Here is a 19,428-nt window from a genome sequence, read left to right on the forward strand (position 1 = left end):
TACACAATAAACATGTTTTCTGCTTGCAGCTGGGTCCCAATTAACTCATTCACAGTCAATCCACAGCACATTTAAGCAGATGTCCTATGATTTCATATCATTTAAGTCCCAGGGCAACATGAATTTTCTCCACTTGTTTTATGTGGAAAAAGTCATCCAGATGGGTATCATGTGTGCACTTCTTACATAATGCATATAGAAAACCATTCAGTCTTCAATTCTATTTTTCCTGTGCACTTAAAGGGTACAGGTACCATTTCTTCCCATCAGTTTCTGGGGCAGTGATGAACATGAGCATCAAACAGCACTCAAATTATAGAACAGGGGCATCAAACCTCTTACAGACTGAGAACCAAATTCAGTTCTGGATAAGCTCTTGGGAGGCCACATTCCGGTGGTGGGAGGGGCCGGAGGCAACGGGATCAGGGGAAAGGCAAAGGGGGTAGGATTGAAATACAAAAAAACCAGCTTTAAATCAGGTGGTGGGGTGGCTTGCCCATAATCCTGTTGCAAGAGGCGGTCCTAAAGGGACCCCTGGCTTACAATTTTTCCACACAGTGTGTAGGACTTGTTGTAGGCCACTGTTTATTTGTAAATAGTTAAACAAAATTGTGGCCCTTAGCTTACCCCAACACCAGGGCCTTGCCTCTTTCTTCTGGATGGGTGCACAAAGATTTGCACATGATGTTGGTCATAACACACAAATAAATACATTATTCATTCCTCCAAGAAAAGATGGACAAGACACAGCGAGGTGAAGAAGACAACTTGAGAAATAGCACACAGTTTGGAAAAAGTGTCACTGACCAAATCAGAAAAATGGAAAAGTAGCACTGACCAAACTTGGAAAAGTGGAAAATGGAAAAGTGGCACTGGCCAAACTCGGAAAAGTGACACTGACCAAACTTGAAAAATGGCACACCGTTTGGAAAAATGGCACTGAAAAATGGCACACTGTTTGGAAAAGTGGCACTGACCAAGTTTTGACATTCTCTGGTTTGTGACTTATTTTTGCTCTGCACTATGCAACCTCATAAATATTTCCTGGTATGATTCAGCTTGCTGATATGTGCTTTTTGTGGAGGGATGGTGCTGTATTGGTTATATAAAGATCCACACCCTGACAAGAGTGTTTGGTTTTAGCATACAGCAGGGGTGGGCAGATCTCTGGGGGATTTGCAGTAGATTTGCAAGGTTTTCTGAATCCTGGTTATCCAACAATAGCAACAACAAAACTCTCCCCCCCCCCCGCCTGCCACCTAAATTAGATTGCTGGAAAAGAGTGCTCAGGGAGAAAACAGAAGGTGTGTGGCTCAGAGGTAATGAGGAAGGGACATGGCTTAGTGGTACAGCACATCTGTTGCATCCAGAAGGTCTCAAGTTCAATCCCAAGCATCTCCATGTAGGGCTAGGAAGGAAGGAACCCTGCCCCAAACCATGGAGAGCCACTGTCTGTCAGTATGTACAATACTGGGCTACATGGAGCAATTGTCTGTTTCAGTAGGGATGTGCATGCAAGCAAAACTTGAGTTCATCAAAGTTCTCCAACTTCCACCTGGCATATAGAAGGGGAAGAAATGGAAGCAGTGACAGATTTTATTTTCTTGGGCTCCAAGATCACCACAGACGTAGGGATGTCGGAGAATTTCTCCACGCATCTCTGGGAGGCTGAATGCCAACGCATTTGGCCCCCCGAAATTGGTGGAGAAACAGTCCACCCCCCCGCCCCCTCCCGGGATGGGACTTAACTTTGGAGAATGTCCCTCACGGTGGCGGCTCCCGGCGGCGGTTCGGTGATGGTTCGGCGGCGGCAGCGGCAGCCGGTCTTCTGACCGGCTGCTGCCGCCGCCATTTCCAAGTAAAAACAAAACAAAATGTGATAGGCTATGTAAAGATTTACGTAGCCTATCATGGCTAGACTTTCAAAAAACACCGTGATAGGCTACACAAATGTTTACGTAGCCTATCATGGCTGACTTTGAAAAAAAAAAAAAAGCATGTACGCAAATGGCGGCGCCCATGGACGCCGCCATTTGCATTCCTTATTTTGGCACGGGTAGTCTATGTAAATATTTACGTAGACTATGGCAAAAATAAGGGCAACGCAAATAGCATTGCCCTTATTTTCACCATAGTCTACATAAATATTTACGTAGACTACCCGTGCCAAAATAAGGAACGCAAATGGCGGCACCCATGGGCGCCGCCATTTGCGTACACGCTTTTTTTTTTCAAAGTCAGCCGTGATAGGCTACGTAAACATTTACATAGCCTATCACGGATGACTGCAGGCCAGGGATGTAAACGGCGGCGGCTGTGGCCGCCACCATTTGCGTCCCTGCTTGAGAAGAACTTTCGCGGCCGGAGAGGCGGGGCGCTCCCCCCCAGCCAGAATTTTGGTGGGGAGGGATGGGGCGCATCCCCCCTGCCCAGAATTTCACGGGGAGGGATGGAGTGCCTCCTCCCCACTGCGAAGCAAGCTTCGGGATCAGGTAAGTGACTTTCGTCCATCCCTGTGACGGTGACTGTAGCCATGAAATTAAAAGATGCTTGCTCCTTGGGAGGAAAGCTGTGGCAAACCTAGACAGCATAGTGAGAAGCAGAGACATCACCTTGCCGACAAAGGTCCGTATAATCAAAGCTATGGTTTTCCCAGTAGTAATGTATGGCTGTGAGAGCTGGACTATAAGGAAGGTAGGGTTGGTGGAGAATTTCTCCCCGAAACTTCGGGGGGCCGAGCGCCAACGTGTTCGGCCCCCCGAAGAAGTTTTGGGGAGAAATTCTCCGCCCCCCCCGCCCCCCGCACCCCTCCCGGGATGGGACTTACCTTTCCCGAATGTCCCTCCCGGCAGCGGGTCCTGGCGGCGGTTCGTCGGGTCTTCGTCACGGGCGGGGGCAGCAGCCGATCTTTCGACCGGCTGCCGCTGCCGCCATTCCAATAGGGATGGCGGAGAATTTCTCCCCGAAACTTCAGGGGGCTGAGCGCCAACGTGTTCGGCCCCCCGAACAAGTTTCGGGGAGAAATTCTCCGCCCCTCCGCCCCCCGCCCCCCCCCGGGACGGGACTTACCTTTCCCGAATGTCCCTCCCGGCGGCGGTCCGGCCGGGGGTTTGTCGGGTCTTCGTCAGGGGCGGGAGCAGCAGCCGGTCTTTCGACCGGCTGCCGCCGCCGCCATTCCAAGAAAAGAAAAGAAAAATGCCCCCGTGATAGGCTACGTGACGATTAACGTAGCCTATCACGGCTAGATTTGCAAAGTCAGCCGTGATAGGCTATGTAAATCGTCACGTAGCCTATCATGGGTGACTTAAAAAAAAAAAAAGCACGTACAGATAATGGCGGCCCCCATAGGGAGCCGCCATTCACGTTCCTTATTTGGTCGCTGCTATTTGCGTTGCCCTTATTTTCGCCGTAGTCTACGTAAAGATTTACGTAGACTACAGCGACCAAATAAGGAACCCGAATGGCGGCTCCCTATGGCGGCTGCCATTTGCGTACGCACTTTTTTTTTTTTTTTAAGTCACCTGTGGTAGGCTACGTGACGATTTACGTAGCCTATCGCGGCTGACTTTGCAGATCTAGCCGTGATAAGCTATGTTAATCGTCACGTAGCCTATCACGGGGGCGTTTTTTTTTTTAAACTTTGTATTTCGCGGCCGGGCGAGGCGAGGCGCCTCCTCCCCGGCCTGAATTTCGGCCGGGTGAGGCGGGAAGCCTCCCCCCCGGCCTGAATTTCGGCCGGGCAAGGCGGGAAGCCTCCCCCCCAGCCTGAACTTCAGGGGGAGAGCAGCAAAGCACCTCCCCCCCACCGTGAAAAGCTGCGAGACCAGGTAAGTGGCTTTCGTGCACTTCTAAAGTAAGGCTGAGCGCTGAAGAATCGATGCTTTCAAACTGTGGTGCTGGAGAAGACTCTTAAGAGTCCCCTGGACTGCAAGGAGGTCAAATCAGTCCATCCTAAAGGAAATCAACCCTGACTGCTCATTGGAAGGACAGATACTGAAACTGAAGCTCAAATATTTTGGCCACCAAATACTAGGGATGGCAGAGAATTTCACCACGGATCTCAGTGAGGCCGAATGCCAGTGCATTCAGCCCCCCGAACTCCGTGTCGGAATGGCCTGCCCCCCCGCCCCCCCGCGGATCCCCCCTGGGTTGAGACTTACCTAGGGCGGATCTTCCGGGCGGCGGCGGCTCCGGTGGCAGCTTCGGCGGCGGTTGCGGCGGCCAGTCTTCAATCCAGCTGCTGCCGCTGCCATTTCCAGTGTTAAAAAAAAAAGACGTGATAGGCTACGTAAAGATTTATGTAGCCTATCACGTCTGACTTTAAAAAACAAACAAACACGCATACGCAAATGGCGGCGGCTACAGCCGCCACCATTTGTGTTCCTTATTTTGGCCCATCTTAGTCTAGGTAAATATTTACGTAGACTAAGACGGCGAAAATAAGGGGGAACACAAATGGTGTCCGCTACGCTATTTACGTTCCCCTTATTTTTGCCATCTTAGTCTATGTAAATATTTACGTAGACTAAGACGAGCCAAAATAAGGAACGTGCGTGTTTTTTTTTTTTGCGTACGTGCGTTGTTTTTTTTTTTAAGTCAGACGTGATAGGCTACGTAAAGATTTATGTAGCCTATCATGGCTGAATACAGGGACGCAAACGGCCGCGGCTATGGCCGCTGCCGTTTGCATCCCTGCTAGCCAGCGGCAGGATGTCTGGCTGCTGGTGGAGCCGACTGGCGGCTCTGCGGAATCCCTGCGGAGCGGAGCTGGCCGGCAAGGATTTCGGGGGGAGGGACGGAGCGCCTCCCTCCCCCCAGCGGAACCCGGCGGAGACAGTTAAGTGCAATTTCGTACATCCCTACCAAATACGAAGAGAAAACTCCCTGGAAAAGACACTGATGCTGGGAAAGATTGAAGGCAAAAGGAGAAGGGGACGGCAGAGGATGAGATGGCTAGATAGCATCACCGATGCAGTGAATATGAACTTGAGCACATTCCGTGAGAGAGCAGAGGACAGGAAGGCCTGGCATGCTATGGTCCATGGGGTCACGAAGAGTCGGACACGCCTGAACGACTGAACAACAACAACAATCAGACTGTAATCTTGTTTTTTTTTCTTTTTGCATAAGCATTCATGTGTATCTTTGTGCATAATTTTTTTAATTTGTGCATCAATTGTGCACATCTTTGAAATGTATGCATTCTTCTCCCATTGATTAAAGTGTGCTTGTGTGCATTTTTCAATTGTACACATTTTTTCATGCGCATTTTTCAAAATGCTGTTGAATGCATTTTTTTTGGCTCACAAATTACATTGCTACCTCAGAAATGTACAGACTTCAAATGCAAATCTGATCAAACATGAACTGAAATGTATTTCCCATACATCCCTATAACTCAGTATGTGCATGTCAACCCAACTCTAGCATTATTTTGTACCTGGTTCTGGTTGGTGGATATCTAGTGAATATCAAAGTAGTTCCCACAACTCTGAGCTCTGTGTACACCTGGTATATAGTATATGATACAGAATCTGAACACAACATGTGGGGTAGCACCTCTGAATACAGCGTAGAGCATTCAGAAATGCACAAGTGGGAGAGGGTAGGCTTAAGCAGTGATCTTTGGTATGACAAGCAAATGTGTTACAAAGCATGCCTCTATTGCAGGGTGAATTACCTTTTTTGGCCCAAGGATCAAAAGGATCACTAGGAGAGGGAATGTATCTGTGAGGAAAGAGCTATCTGTATCAGGATTAGGGATGCTGGAGAAGTCTGCAACAGAACCAAATGAATTCACATTTGTATTAATCTGACCTGTGGACTGCCATTCCCCCTGTCAGGTGGATTCTGCAGACTTGCAGAGCATTTTTTCTAAAGTTCAGGAATTTTGTGGAAATTTTGTTGTAGAAAATTATGCAATTAAAAAAAAAACCTGGCCGAAAATGTGCATTTTCCCCATAGTTTCCCCCACAGGCTAAAGTGTGAAAATGTGCACTTTGGGGGGATTTGCACAGTTTTGCACATGCAGATTTCTGCACATTCAGAAACTTTTTAAAAATCCAGTTCCGTTAATGTGCAGATGATGGAACGAAAGGCACCTGACAACCCATGAAACACAGACGGAACAGATTTTACACACTAAGCAGGATTGCAGGGCGAGGGCGTTCAGTGTGTGTTGAGGGCTGGGGCAACCATTTGTAGGGTGCAATTACAGACTTGTGTGGATGCAAATTGTGGACCCTGCCATGTTGTCATCTAAGAAACACTGGAAAGTATAAGACATTGGCAGTTGTGACTCACAGAGCAGTCAAAGAGGCATTTGCTTGATTTAGGCTGCAATCTTATATCCATTTACCTGGGAGTAAACCTCATTGAAATCAATAAGGCTTACTTCTGAATAGACATGCATAGGATTGCACTGTTCATTGCCAACAATCAATTAGAGAATAATGGTAGAGTTTCCGCAGAAGTGGATTCTTTATTTATCTAGAATTTGAGATGTTATTTATAGAGACTTCAAAAAGATAGTAACTTTTTAGTGACCACAGTAAGATCTTCCAGTCAGTGGGGGAGAAGATATAAATTTCATTTAAGTGTGCCATTTAAGCATGCATTTAAATTAATGCATCCAGTTAATTTTCAACTCTAAACAAAATAACAAACTTGTACTCTGAAATAAAATGTTCTTGTTTTTTTTTGCTCCTTTCATGTATTTCAGAAATTGTTCTCATACATTATTTAAATGTGCTCCATTTATCTTCAAATGATTGTAATTTTGTTATGTAGAAGAAGTGCTCCATGCTTTTAGCCTAATGTTTATTGAAACCTTGTGTCATTTGTAATACCAAATATATATAATCTCACATATTTGCTCCTTTTTTTTGCTGGAGCTAATGGAATTTTTTCCCCACTAAAGAAATAAAGAGAGAAGAGATTTTGTTCCTAGTTAGCTTCTTTGCTTTGTATAATTACACATGCTTCCGACATAGTTTTTACAAGTTATCATTTATGCAGTCAACTCCAATAAAACACTTCCATTCGTATTTTACTTGGAACCAATGTGCAGCTGAAATAACAGGAAAGAACTAGGGATGTGTGAATTCTTCACTATATCTGAACCCAGGTGATACTTGTTTATTAATTTACAGTGCAATTCTACAGATGTCTAGCCAGAAGTAGCAATGTATGAGAATTTTGATTTGATTTGTTTTCAACTCGAATTTGCTCTGAACACAATGGGAGCTCACAGTTTCTCGAGCTTGTATTCGCAGTCACAGAATGTGTACTTTAGAAAAATGTGCATTTTTGGAAAACTGCTCCTCCCCCCACATTTTCATGCTTTAAACTATTGGGGGGAAATGCACATTTGGGTGCACACTTTCAAAAAATGCCTTCCAAAATTTGCAATTTTCCAGTCTGAATGAAAAGAAAGAGTACCACTGAAAATGGGAGCACAGCAGACCGAGCTTCAAGGTGGAGCTTGGAGAATCTTGGCAAACTTGAGCACTGCTGATTGTCCCATCCCTACTCAGAAGTAAGCCCCTTACTTCTGAGTTCAGTGGAGCTTACTCCCTGCTAAGTGTGTGTAGCATTGAAGCTATAAGGTATATGTATACTACTCTTCCCCCTTCATGGATCACTGCCTTGTTGTGGCGAAGGGGCTTGCGTAACTCAGTGAAGCCATAAGCTATGCCGTGCAGGGCCACCCAAGATGGACAGGTCATGGCAGAGAGTTCTGACAAAATGTGGTCCACTGGAGAAGGAAATGGCAACCCGCTCCAGTATTCTTGCCAAGAAAACCCCATGGAACGTATCACAAGGCTAAAAGAGATGACGCCGGAAGATGAGCCCCTCAGGTCAGAAGGTGTCCAATATACTATTGGGGAAGCAAGGGAATTTCCAAGTAGTGCCAGAAAGAGTGAAGTGGCTAGGCCAAAGCCGAAAGGACACTCAGCTGTGGATGTGTCTGGTGGTGAAAAGAAAGTCCAATGCTGTACAGAACAATATTGTTTAGGAACCTGGAATGTCAGATCAATGAATCAAGGTAAGCTGGAGGTGGTCAAACATGAGATGGCAAGATTGAACATTGACATCTTGGGAATCAGCGAACTAAAATGGACAGGCATGGGCGAATTTAATTCAGGTGACCATCATATCTACTACTGTGGGCAAGAATCCCTTAGAAGAAATGGAGTAGCACTCATAGTCAACAAAAGGGTGGGAAAAGCAGTACTGGGGTACAATCTCAAAAATGACAGAATGATCTCAGTATGAATCCAAGGCAAACCATTCAACATCACAGTAATTCAAGTCTATGCCCCAACCACTGAGGCCAAAGAAGCTGAGGTTGATCGGTTCTATGAAGACCTACAACACCTTTGAGAACTAACACCAAAAAAAGATGTCCTCTTCATCATAGGGGATTGGAATGCTAAAGTAGGAAGTCAAGAAGTCAAGTGAACAAAATGAAGCAGGACAAAGGCTAATAGAGTTTTGCCAAGAGAACACGCTGATCATAGCAAACACTCTTTTCCAACAGCACAAGAGGCGACTCTACACATGGACATCACCAGATGATCAATATCAAAATCAGATTGATTATGTCCTTTGCAGCCAAAGATGGAGAAGCTCCATACAGTCAGTAAAAACAAGACCTGGAGCTGACTGTGGCTCAGATCATGAGCTGCTTCTTGCGAAATTTCGGCTGAAATTGAAGAACGTAGGGAAAACCACTAAACCATTCCGGTATGACCTAAATCATATCCTTATGAATATACAGTGGAGGTGAGGAATAGATTTAAGGTGTTAGACCTGATAGACAGAGTTCCTGAGGAACTCTGGACGGAGGTCCGTAGCAACTCAATCCATCCCAAAGAAAAAGAAATGCAAGAAAGCCAAGTGGCTGTCTGATGAGGCTTTACAAGTAGCTGAGGAAAGAAGGGAAGTGAAAAGCAAGGGAGAAAGGGGAAGATATACCCAACTGAATGCAGATTTCCGGAGAATAGCAAGGAGAGACAAGAAGGCCTTCTTAAATGAACAATGCAAAGAAATTGAGGAAAACAACAGAATGGGAAAGACTAGAGATCTCTTCAAGAAAATCGGAGATCTCAAGGGAACGTTTTGTGCAAAGACGGGCATGATAAAGGACAAAGAAGGCAGGGACCTAAGAGAAGCAGATGAGATTAAGAAGAGGTGGCAAGAATACACAGAAGAACTATACAGGAAATATCTTAATGTCCCTGATAGCCATGATAATGTGGTCACTGAGCTTGAGCCGGACATCCTTGAGAGTGAAGTCAAGTGGGCCTTAGGAAGCATTAGTTACAACAAAGCTAGCGGAGATGACAGCATTCCAGCTGAGCTATTTAAAATCCTAAAAGATGATGCTGTTAAAGTGCTGCATTCAATATGCCAACAAATCTGGAACACTCAACAGTGGCCACAAGACTGGAAAAGGTCAGTTTACATTCCAATTCCAAAGAAGAGCAGTGCCAAAGAGTGTTCAAACTACCGTACAATTGCGCTCATTTCACATGCCAGCAAGTTGATGCTCAAAATCCTACAAGCTAGGCTTCAGCAGTATGCGAACCGAGAACTACTGGAAGTACAAGCTGGGTTTCGAAGAGGCAGAGGAACTAGAGATCAAATCGCCAACATTCGCTGCATCATGGAGAAAGCAAGAGAATTCCAGAAAAACATCTATTTCTGCTTCATTGACTACACTAAAGCCTTTGATTGTGTGGATCACAACAAACTGTGGCAAATTCTTAAAGTGATGGGAGTACCAGACCACCTTACCTGTCTCCTGAGAAACCTGTACGAGGGTCAAGAAGCAACAGTAAGAACCAGACATGGAACAACTGATTGGTTCAAAATTGGGAAAGGAGTACGACAAGGCTGCATATTGTCACCCTGCTTATTTAACTTATATGCAGAGTACATCATGAGAAACGCCGGGTTGGATGAATCACAGGTCAGAATTAAGATTGCTGGGAGAATTATCAACAACCTCCGATATGCAGACGATACCACTCTAATGGCAGAAAGCGAAGAGGATCTCAAGAGCCTCTTGTTGATGGTAAAAGAGGAGAGTACAAAAGCTGGTTTGAAACTCAACATTAAAAAAACTAAGATCATGGCATCTGGCCCATCACTTCCTGGCATATAGAAGGGGAAGAAATGGAAGCTGTGACAGATTTTACTTTCTTGGGCTCCAAGATCACGGCAGACGGTGACTGTAGCCATGAAATTAAAAGATGCTTGCTCCTTGGGAGGAAAGCTATGGCCAACCTAGACAGCATAGTAAGAAGCAGAGACATCACCTTGCCGACAAAGGTCCATCTAATCAAAGCTATGGTTTTCCCAGTAATAATGTATGGCTGTGGGAGCTGGACTATAAGGAAGGCTGAGCGCCGAAGAATTGATGCTTTCGAACTGTGGTGCTGGAGAAGACTCTTACGAGTCCCCTGGACTGCAAGGAGGTCAAATCAGTCCATCCTAAAGGAAATCAACTCTGAGTGCTCCTTGGAAGGACAGATACTGAAGCTGAAGCTCCAATATTTTGGCCACCTAATGCGAAGAGAAAACTCTCTGGAAAAGACCCTGATGCTGGGAAAGACTGAAGGCAAAAGGAGAAGGGGACGGCAGAGGATGAGATGGCTAGATAGCATCACCGATGCAATGAATATAAACTTGAGCACACTCCAGGAGAGAGCGCAGGACAGGAAGGCCTGGCGTGCTATGGTATGGGGTCACGAAGAGTTGGACATGACTGAACGACTGAACAGCAACAATACTACTCTTCAATCCAATTCTGTAGGTGATTCCTATGGATGTTTGAAGAGAGAAGGCAGCAAATTCCAGCAACATTTATAGGGATAATTCCTTAAGTATGCAAAGGACTCTGTCACTGAAGGTTTCAGGATTAAGTGAGTAGGTTCTAGAGCACTGATCAGCTATAGAAGTAGTTAACTGCTACAAGCAATTAAACTGCTGCTAGTTAAACTACTTTTCATGTGACTAAATGATAATTACATCTATTTTACAAAAAGCCATTCACATCATGTAGTTAAACCATTCTTGTTGCCAGTTAATTGCTGTAGTTTAACTTATTGTATTTCTTTAAAAAAGAAGACTTCATACATTCAAACTTCTCTGCTGTTGTCACAGAAAGGAATTCAAACCAAGAACATGTGAGGAAGCAATCTCACATACTGCAAGTGACAGCAGCAGTCTTGTTTGCTTAAAACTGGGTCTGCCCCAATAATATATATATAACAGGAGGTGGAAAAGAGCTATAGCTCAGTGGTAGAGCACCTGCCATCTCCAGGTAAGACTGGAAAAGACCTCTCTCTGATAGGACTGGGGGGGGCACGCTAGAAAGCCACTACCATTCACATAGACGATACTGTGCTAGTTGGACCAATGGGACAGGCCTGTAGCTCAGTGGTAGAGCATCTGCTTTGCACGCAGATGGTCCCAGGTTCAATTCCCGGCATCTCCTGGTAGGTCAGGAAAATCTTCTGCCTGAAATCCTGGAGAGCCACCGCCAGTCAGTGTTGACAATATTGGGCTAGATGGATCAAGGGTCTGACGTAGTTTAAGGCACCTTCCTATGTTCCTAGGTCAGACAGATTACCAGGCAGCTTGTGATATAGGACAATTTTAAGAGCACTTGTTGATTACGTAGTCCCTCTGCCATGTCCCTCTCTCTACTTCACTGGAGTGGATATGATGATCAGTGGTGGAAGCTAGCTGCCAAGTTGTGAAACTCCCTCCCCACAGAAGTCTGTTTGTTCGCATTAATGCAACTTGCTTTTGCAAATATGACATGGTAGTCAAATGGGTTCTGTCCCTGGGCCTTGTGCTGTTCAATGTTTTTATGAACAACTTGGATGAGAGCACAAAGGGCATGGTTATACCATCTGCAGATGGTGTGAAGCTGGGAGGGATAGCTAACACTGTAGAAGACAGGCTCAAGGCTCAAAAATGATATTGACAGGCGGGAATACTGGGCTGAGAGCAAGTCAACACAGTGAATTCAACAGAGATAGATGTAAAGGCCTGTATGTACGAATATAAACAACACAAACACACACACACAGAGATTAAAAGGGGACTGGACAAATTCATGAAGAATAAGGCTATCAAATCCTACTGGTCCTAATGGTTATATGCTACCTCCAATATCAGAGGCAGTACACTAGTTGCTGGAGAACATGGGCAGGAAGGTGCTGTTGCACTCATGTTCTGCTTGAGGGTTTCCTGTGGGCAGCTGGTTGGCCACTGTGTCAACAGACTGCTGGACTAGATAGACCCTTGGTTTGATCCATCCTGGCTCTTATGTTTAAGGCTGTCAATAGCTATAATCAAAGGCACGCATATGGGATGTGGGAGGCCTGGCTTGGCAGCAGTACATGTGAAAAGGATCTTAGGAGATCACAGGCTGAACATGAACCAGCAGTTTGATGTGGCTGCTAAAAGGAAAAGAAAAGCGAATGCCATCTTGGGATATTAACAGAAGCATAGTGACCAGATTATGGGAAGGAATCATTCGATTCTCTACTGTGCTGGTTAGGACACATCTGAAATAATGTGCCCAGTTCTTGTTGCCTCATTTTAGGAAGGACTTTAAAAAACTGGAGCCTGTCAAGAGGTGAGCAACCAGGATGGTCTGGAAACCAAGTCTTTTGAGGAATGGTTGAAAAAGCTGGGTATGTTTTGCTAGGAGAAGAGAAGGGGGGCATGATAGCTGTTTTCAAATATCTAAAGGGCTGTCACACAGAAGTGGAGAAGACTTGTTCTTTCTTGGTCCAGAAGGGCAGGACTAGAATGAATGGGTGGACATTGTAAAGAAGCAGATTTTGGCTAAACATTATGGAAAACTTCCTAATGATAACTGTTGTTCCACAGAAAGCCTTGGGAAGTGGTGGGCTCCCTGTCCCTTACTGGAGGTATTTCAGCAGAGGCTGGTGATCTGAGGCCATCAGCCGGGGATGCTGTGATTGCATCCTGCATATTACAGATCCTGCATCAAGCAGAAGGTTGGAGAACGCAGTCTCCAAGATCCCCTCCAAAGTTATGATTCTATTAATAGGTGTTAAGGGGTAACTACCCCACCCTAAAGGGCATGGAATGCCTTCCCTCAATGAGTCCTTTGTGCTCTGTATTCTTTAAGCTTAATTCCTGACAGGTGGCAGGGTTTGGCAACTGCTAGAAAGAAATGCGACATTATAATTCCAGCAGGGGAGTCAACACTTCCAAGCTGCACTGAAGGTTTATTTCCCCATTGCCGTAGATTCATGATGGACTGGGAAGAAAGTTTATGAGCTCCGTTCTGTTAATGAGATTCTTTTCTGACCTTAGGAAAGTATCGCTGCTTTACATGGTGCCTACTTGTAAATGAAGTTAGCACCATGTTTTCAAACTTTTCTCTAGTGAACAGAGCTACTAATTCATACCACATCAACTTGAATTGTAAAACATAAATGGAGGGGGAGAAAAGCAGCTGTAAAAGTCCAGGAACCAATGCTTTTGATATAAAGGCACTCCATGCTTTATATATCATATAAAAAAGACAAATGTAAACCAACATCTACTGATGTGGTACAGCTTTAGACTGTTGCTTTATACATCAGCTCTAACATGGCCTGCTGTCTGAATACAAGAAATGAGATGCTTGGGGGTGAGGGGTGGGGAACATGCAGAGTTCTCAGAGTACTTTCTGAAAGTCAAGATGGATTGCAGAGGACTATCTCCCCATCAAGGCTGCAACTAATTTTGAACACAGCCGACCCACTTCTTCTCTCCCTTCCGTATTCTATTCATCAAACCATTCATCAAACCAACAAATACAGATCACATAAACCAGACGGTTTGGTACCATAGCAAGATGTGTGTTAGTCAGTGGACAGGTTTTAGGGTTTGATGGCCCTCCATATTGCACTGAGAGTGAAATAGTGGTTTTATAAAATAGAAAAGGGAAAAAAATGGAGAAAAGGAAAAAAAAAGAGGGGTCAAGAAGTGTTAAAATGCATTGGATACCACTCAGCCTATTCCAGCCAATATATGACACATTCAAGTGGAATGAAAATTCACTTTGGGTGGGGTCTGTATCTTCCCACCAGTGTCAGCACCAGGTTTTTGAGGGGCCTTGGGCAAGACACCTTCAATGGGCTCCCTCGAGTGAATCTCCCTTCTTCTCACTGTCATTGTCACCAGCTGGTTGCTCCTCATCCTCTTTCTCATCATTGCTACCATTTGCTTGCCTGACAGGCAGAGAGCCAGTCAGCAAGCTGGCCATGGCATCTACTGCGCCTCACCCTCATTACCACGGGCTCTGGGCCGGAGCAGGAGGCAGGTGAAAAAGCAGGCTAGAAGATCCAAGGGGCTTTTGTCAGTGGGCCCCTGTTGGGGTGTGGGCCCTTGGCAGGTGCTCAGCCATACCTATCTTTATACTGGCACTGCTCCCTGAAGCGTGGTCCAGAAAGCACACCTGCCTTTCCCACCCACAGATCTGGTCTGGTGTGCCTGCCCCAAGATACTTTGTCTCCTAAAGAGAAGACCAAATGTCGGCTTCCCCTTGTTAGGGCCAATAGTTTAAACAGTCTATCAGCACAATGCAGGTAGCGATTCCTGGCTTCATCTATTCCCCCCTGTAATGCCACCTGCTTGCATAGCCCTGTGCCTGTATCATCTTCAATGTCCTTGCACATAGACAGCAGTTAGGGATGTACATACAAGCAAAACTGAAGTTCATGGAAGTTCACCTCAAAGCCCATTCCATCTATCAGATTGTGACTTCCCCCCCTCTTCACATGAAAATGTGTGTGTATGTTTGTGTAGATTTTTCCAAATGTAGTCATCAATTGCATGCACCTTCTACCCATGGATTAAATGATGTTTGAGAGCATTTTTCAAAAGTGTGCATTTTTCATGCACATTTTTAAAATGTGAGCATGCTGGCAAGCACATTTTTTGGTCTGCAAATCACATTGCAAGTTCAGAAACGTACAGATTTCAACTGCCGATGGCGTTTGAGTCCATATTCAGTTTGGAAGATCTGAACTGGCTAAATTCTGATAAAAAATAAACTGAAACAAATTTCTCATACATCCCTAATGCTGGTGCATAATGTTGGAATGTGTATAACAGACGACATGTGCAGGCCCAAATTATATGGTTGATTACCAGATTTTATCAAGGAACCTGATGATGTGATTTGGCCTATTCACACTGGATTCTACATGTACAGGCTCTGTTTGAATGTTACACCCCCTGCATGGTTGGGTAGGTGGGTCATGTAGGTGGGGAAGGCAAGGGTCCCACCTCCACATAGGCAAGTGCCCACTTGCACACATATGACCTTGACTGAGGAGAATTTGGTCCTTAGACATGTGGCTGAAATGAAAGGGTTTCAGATCTTAATCCTTTAGTTGTCATGATGTTAGGTCAATTAAGTAAAATGTGCTTAATCAATAGAAGGAAATAACAGCATGGACACATGGACACATTTGACAATTCTCAAATGGACACATGTAACTGCTTTATAATGAGTTTGGCCACTGATCTATCTAGCCAAGGACTATCTTCTCTGACTGACAATTGTTCTCAAGGGACTCTGGTAGAGTTCTTACCTGTCACTGACTACCTGAGATACTGGGGTTTGAACTGGTGACCTTTTGTGTACAAAGCAGATGCTCTGCCATTGATCTATGGCCCTCTGCTCACATGGGGCTTCCATGGTTCACCAAGTCACTCAGGCCATTCCATCAGTCTCTGCTTGCTCACTCTTTCTTGCATTCTTCCTCCTACTTCGTCCAAAGTCCCATAATTTGATTAACTCAGTCATTTACAAGTTCCTTTGGTCCTAGGTAGCCACAATCATGGTACTCTGCTCCATGTTCCCTTCCGTAAAGTTTTGAGCCAGTGGAGAAGGAAAATGCTCTCCATTATGATAAGGATAGGAGAATCAGTGAGGCTCCAGTTTTGTTGAGATTCTCTGACTTCCACGGCGAAGCTCAGTCCTCCTCATTCCTGTTCCCAGGAATGAGCCGTTTTTGTTGTTGTGCAAATGGGGAAAAGTGTGCATTTGAGTACACATTTTTTAAAAGTACGCATCCAAATGAGTACTTTCTCCTCACTGACTCAAGTCAAGTGTGACAATGTGTATTCTGCCCCCCCTACACATTTTTAACATGCACATTTTTCTGAGGAATGCATTTTGCAAACACAATTGCAAGCTTGTGACTATGAGAGCTTTGCACAAAAAAAGTGTTTGTGTTGGTGTGATGATAAATGAACTGAAATAAAATTCTTGTACATGCCTATATCATGGTCACTTAAGAGTTGTCAAACTATCAGCTGCTAGGTGGCAAATGGCATACCCACAAAGTTGTGACTGGAAAGCTGTGTCTGATACTGGTCTCTGACACTCCGGGATACTTTCCAAACACGCTGATATAAGTGGTTGCAGTCTGGGTGAGGGTGAATGTATTTTGGCAAGGAGATCTAAACTATTCCATGGTAAAACTTTCTTCTGAATCCACATTCAGATACATCCCCCAAGATAAATTAGCTTTGGGCTAGGTTATGGGAAAATATTGACATTGGGTTGATTTGCACATGTATGCCCATGGATTGATTTTTGCATCACCAGGCCCAAAACTTGCTTCAAACTGACCTGTGTGAAGTGACTCCACTGAAGAAAATGTTATATATAAACTGGTGAGAGGTGACATGGATGTTTGCTCTATGGTAGCCAATCTCTGAAACTGCATTCATTCACACATTTTAATCACCACTTCATGTTGCAGTCATTAACTGCTTTAATAGAACATGCATTTGTGAGTCAGTTCTCTATCCTGTTACACACCCACCCGGCCTCCAAGCTGTGCGCAATTCCAGAGGTAGTACTACCTGGGTTTGGCTTATGGGTTTGTCTTTGGATTATGTTGGTGGTCAGACGATGCAATGGAAGATCCATGAAACACAGATGGAATGGATTTTACACAAGCCATACAGCTCTATTTATATACTGCTTTCCATATTTAAAAATATGTCTAAGTGGTTCAAAAGGAGACTAAAATTCATTAAATACAATACATTGCAACATACATTACAATTAAAATACATAATAATTACTAAAATATTTCTATAAAACCTCGATAAAAACATTAAATCCAGTACTCACAACACCATAATTAACAAACACAATGGGAAGCACACTCACTCAGAGAAGGTCTGGGTAAAGAGATGGTTCTTTCATTAGTTGGATGAGTAACCTTCCAGGTTCCAGCCATTCACAGCATTTAGGAAAGCTATTTTCTTAACTATTAGCTTCCATTGAGGAACAATCAACCATCCATCCTGAGCCACTAACATTCCTTTGTCCAGTCCCCAAACTGTGATCCAGCATTGCTTCAAGGCCAACCCATAGTGATAGTCCTATTCATAGTGATCAGACAGACATCTCACAACAGGACACCCTTTTTTAAAAAAGCCCCCACCATGCAAAAATGTCAGGAAAATCCACCTCATGGTGGCATTCCCCATCATAAATAGTCATCATCCTGACCTTTGTAACTTGTTTATGAAGAAAAGAAGAATTCCAAACCTGGAATTTAGAGGCAGCAGGAGGGAAATTGCCACTGGTTTACAGATGTTACATATATTTACATGTTAAGAATCCTGGATCTATGCTGCTTCTCAGCAAAGTTTTTTTTAAAAAAATCATCAGCTTTATATTTCTTTTCTGGATCATCTTTGATAGTTAATCTGTTTAGCAAATTTTTGTCACTGACTTTCATTTCACACAGCCCTGAGTGTTTAAGCTCTGTTTTCATCAGGAAGAGCAGGTTTCGCTGCTTCCCAAGGCAGTATCTGAAGCAACAAGATGCTAAAGTCCTTTAAGAAAGGCTGTAAAATCAAAAGTCTTTGAAGAATGAGAAAGTGGTGTCACAAACTAAGGGGAGGGAATAAGACCTAATAAGACAGTATGTACAAATGGGGTGGGGGGAACCATGATGCAAAACTCCCAGTATGACACGCCTCCATATCACAAATAGTTTTTTGTTTTTAATAAGTAATGCAACTGTTTGGAAGAATAGTTACACTAGCAGGGGGATTTCTACTGCATTTAGTTCAGAACAACTGACAGTTGTAGAATATTTGCTTTATGTACGAAAATAATAATAATAATAATAATAATAATAATAATAATAATAATAATAATAATTTTAAGGCTTAGGGCACAATCCTATGTGGATAGTTGACTGTCTCCGAACTTGGAGGCAGCTGACTATCCAATGCAGGGTGGGCAGAGCGCAAAGGGGATCTTCTCCTCTGTACTCTAGCTGCCCTGCATTTGTGGCTGGACAGCCGATTTTGGCTGTCTAGCTGGGGCTGTCACAGGAGGGAGGGAAGCTGGGACAGCACATAAGAAGCATCATAACAATGCTTCTGTGGTCTCCTCCCCTCCCTGCCCCAAGGAACGCCCCCTTTTCACCTGCTCTGTTCTGCGCTTATGAGCATGTAGATGGGCAAACTGTGCTGCCTATGCAGTGGCAGGGGAGCGGGGATGAATGAGGTTCCCAGAAACTGAAAAATCCTATGTCCATCTAGACGCTCTCTAGAGGCCATAGTCTCACTCCCTTTGGCTGCAACTGTATACACACTTGCCTGGGAGTATATTCCACCAAACTCAGTAGGACTTACTTCTGAGTGGACATTGATAGGACAGTACTGTAAATGTGTGCCCTTCTCTTAATGTGATTCTCCACACTTTATAATAAATGCACAGTGGGCAGGTCTGTCCCTAGCTGAAAGAAACAGAGAATGTTCTTCAGAGCTAGAATACCACTGGAGTCAAACAACTGTAAATGTACATCATCATGATCATCACCACCACCATGTACGTATTTATAGACTTCACTGACCTTTATACGCTAAAAATAAAAATAGGCAAGCACCCAGGAGCTTCCACTTAACATACAACAATGGAGAAAGACAGCAGAAAGGAAGGAGGGAAAGACAAAAGCATCAAGGAATGAATAACTGAGCAAATGAAGTTATATGTACTTAAACTTTGTTACAGTTCTAAGTGTAGCTTGGCAGAACACATGCTTTGCATTCAGAAGGTCCCAGGTTCATTTCTTGACCACTTCCATTAAAAGGATCAGGTAGGATTGGATGTGATGTGAGAGACCTCTGGTTGGGACCCTGGACAGCCACTGCAACTCAGAGAGAATAATACTGGGTGAATGAGATGAAAAGGAGCAGATGTTCAACAATTTGCGATATTTTCGGCAGACACGTGAGCTTGCTCATGTTTGGATCTTAAAATTGGGCATGCACACATGTTTTGTGACCAAAACCAATATTCTCATACATCCCTAATCTGGGCTCACCCCATGAAACTGATTGGTG

Source organism: Heloderma suspectum, chromosome 9 (genome assembly GCF_057233095.1).
Source record: "Heloderma suspectum isolate Gila_16-S chromosome 9, 16-S_ref, whole genome shotgun sequence".
NCBI lineage: Eukaryota > Metazoa > Chordata > Lepidosauria > Squamata > Helodermatidae > Heloderma > Heloderma suspectum.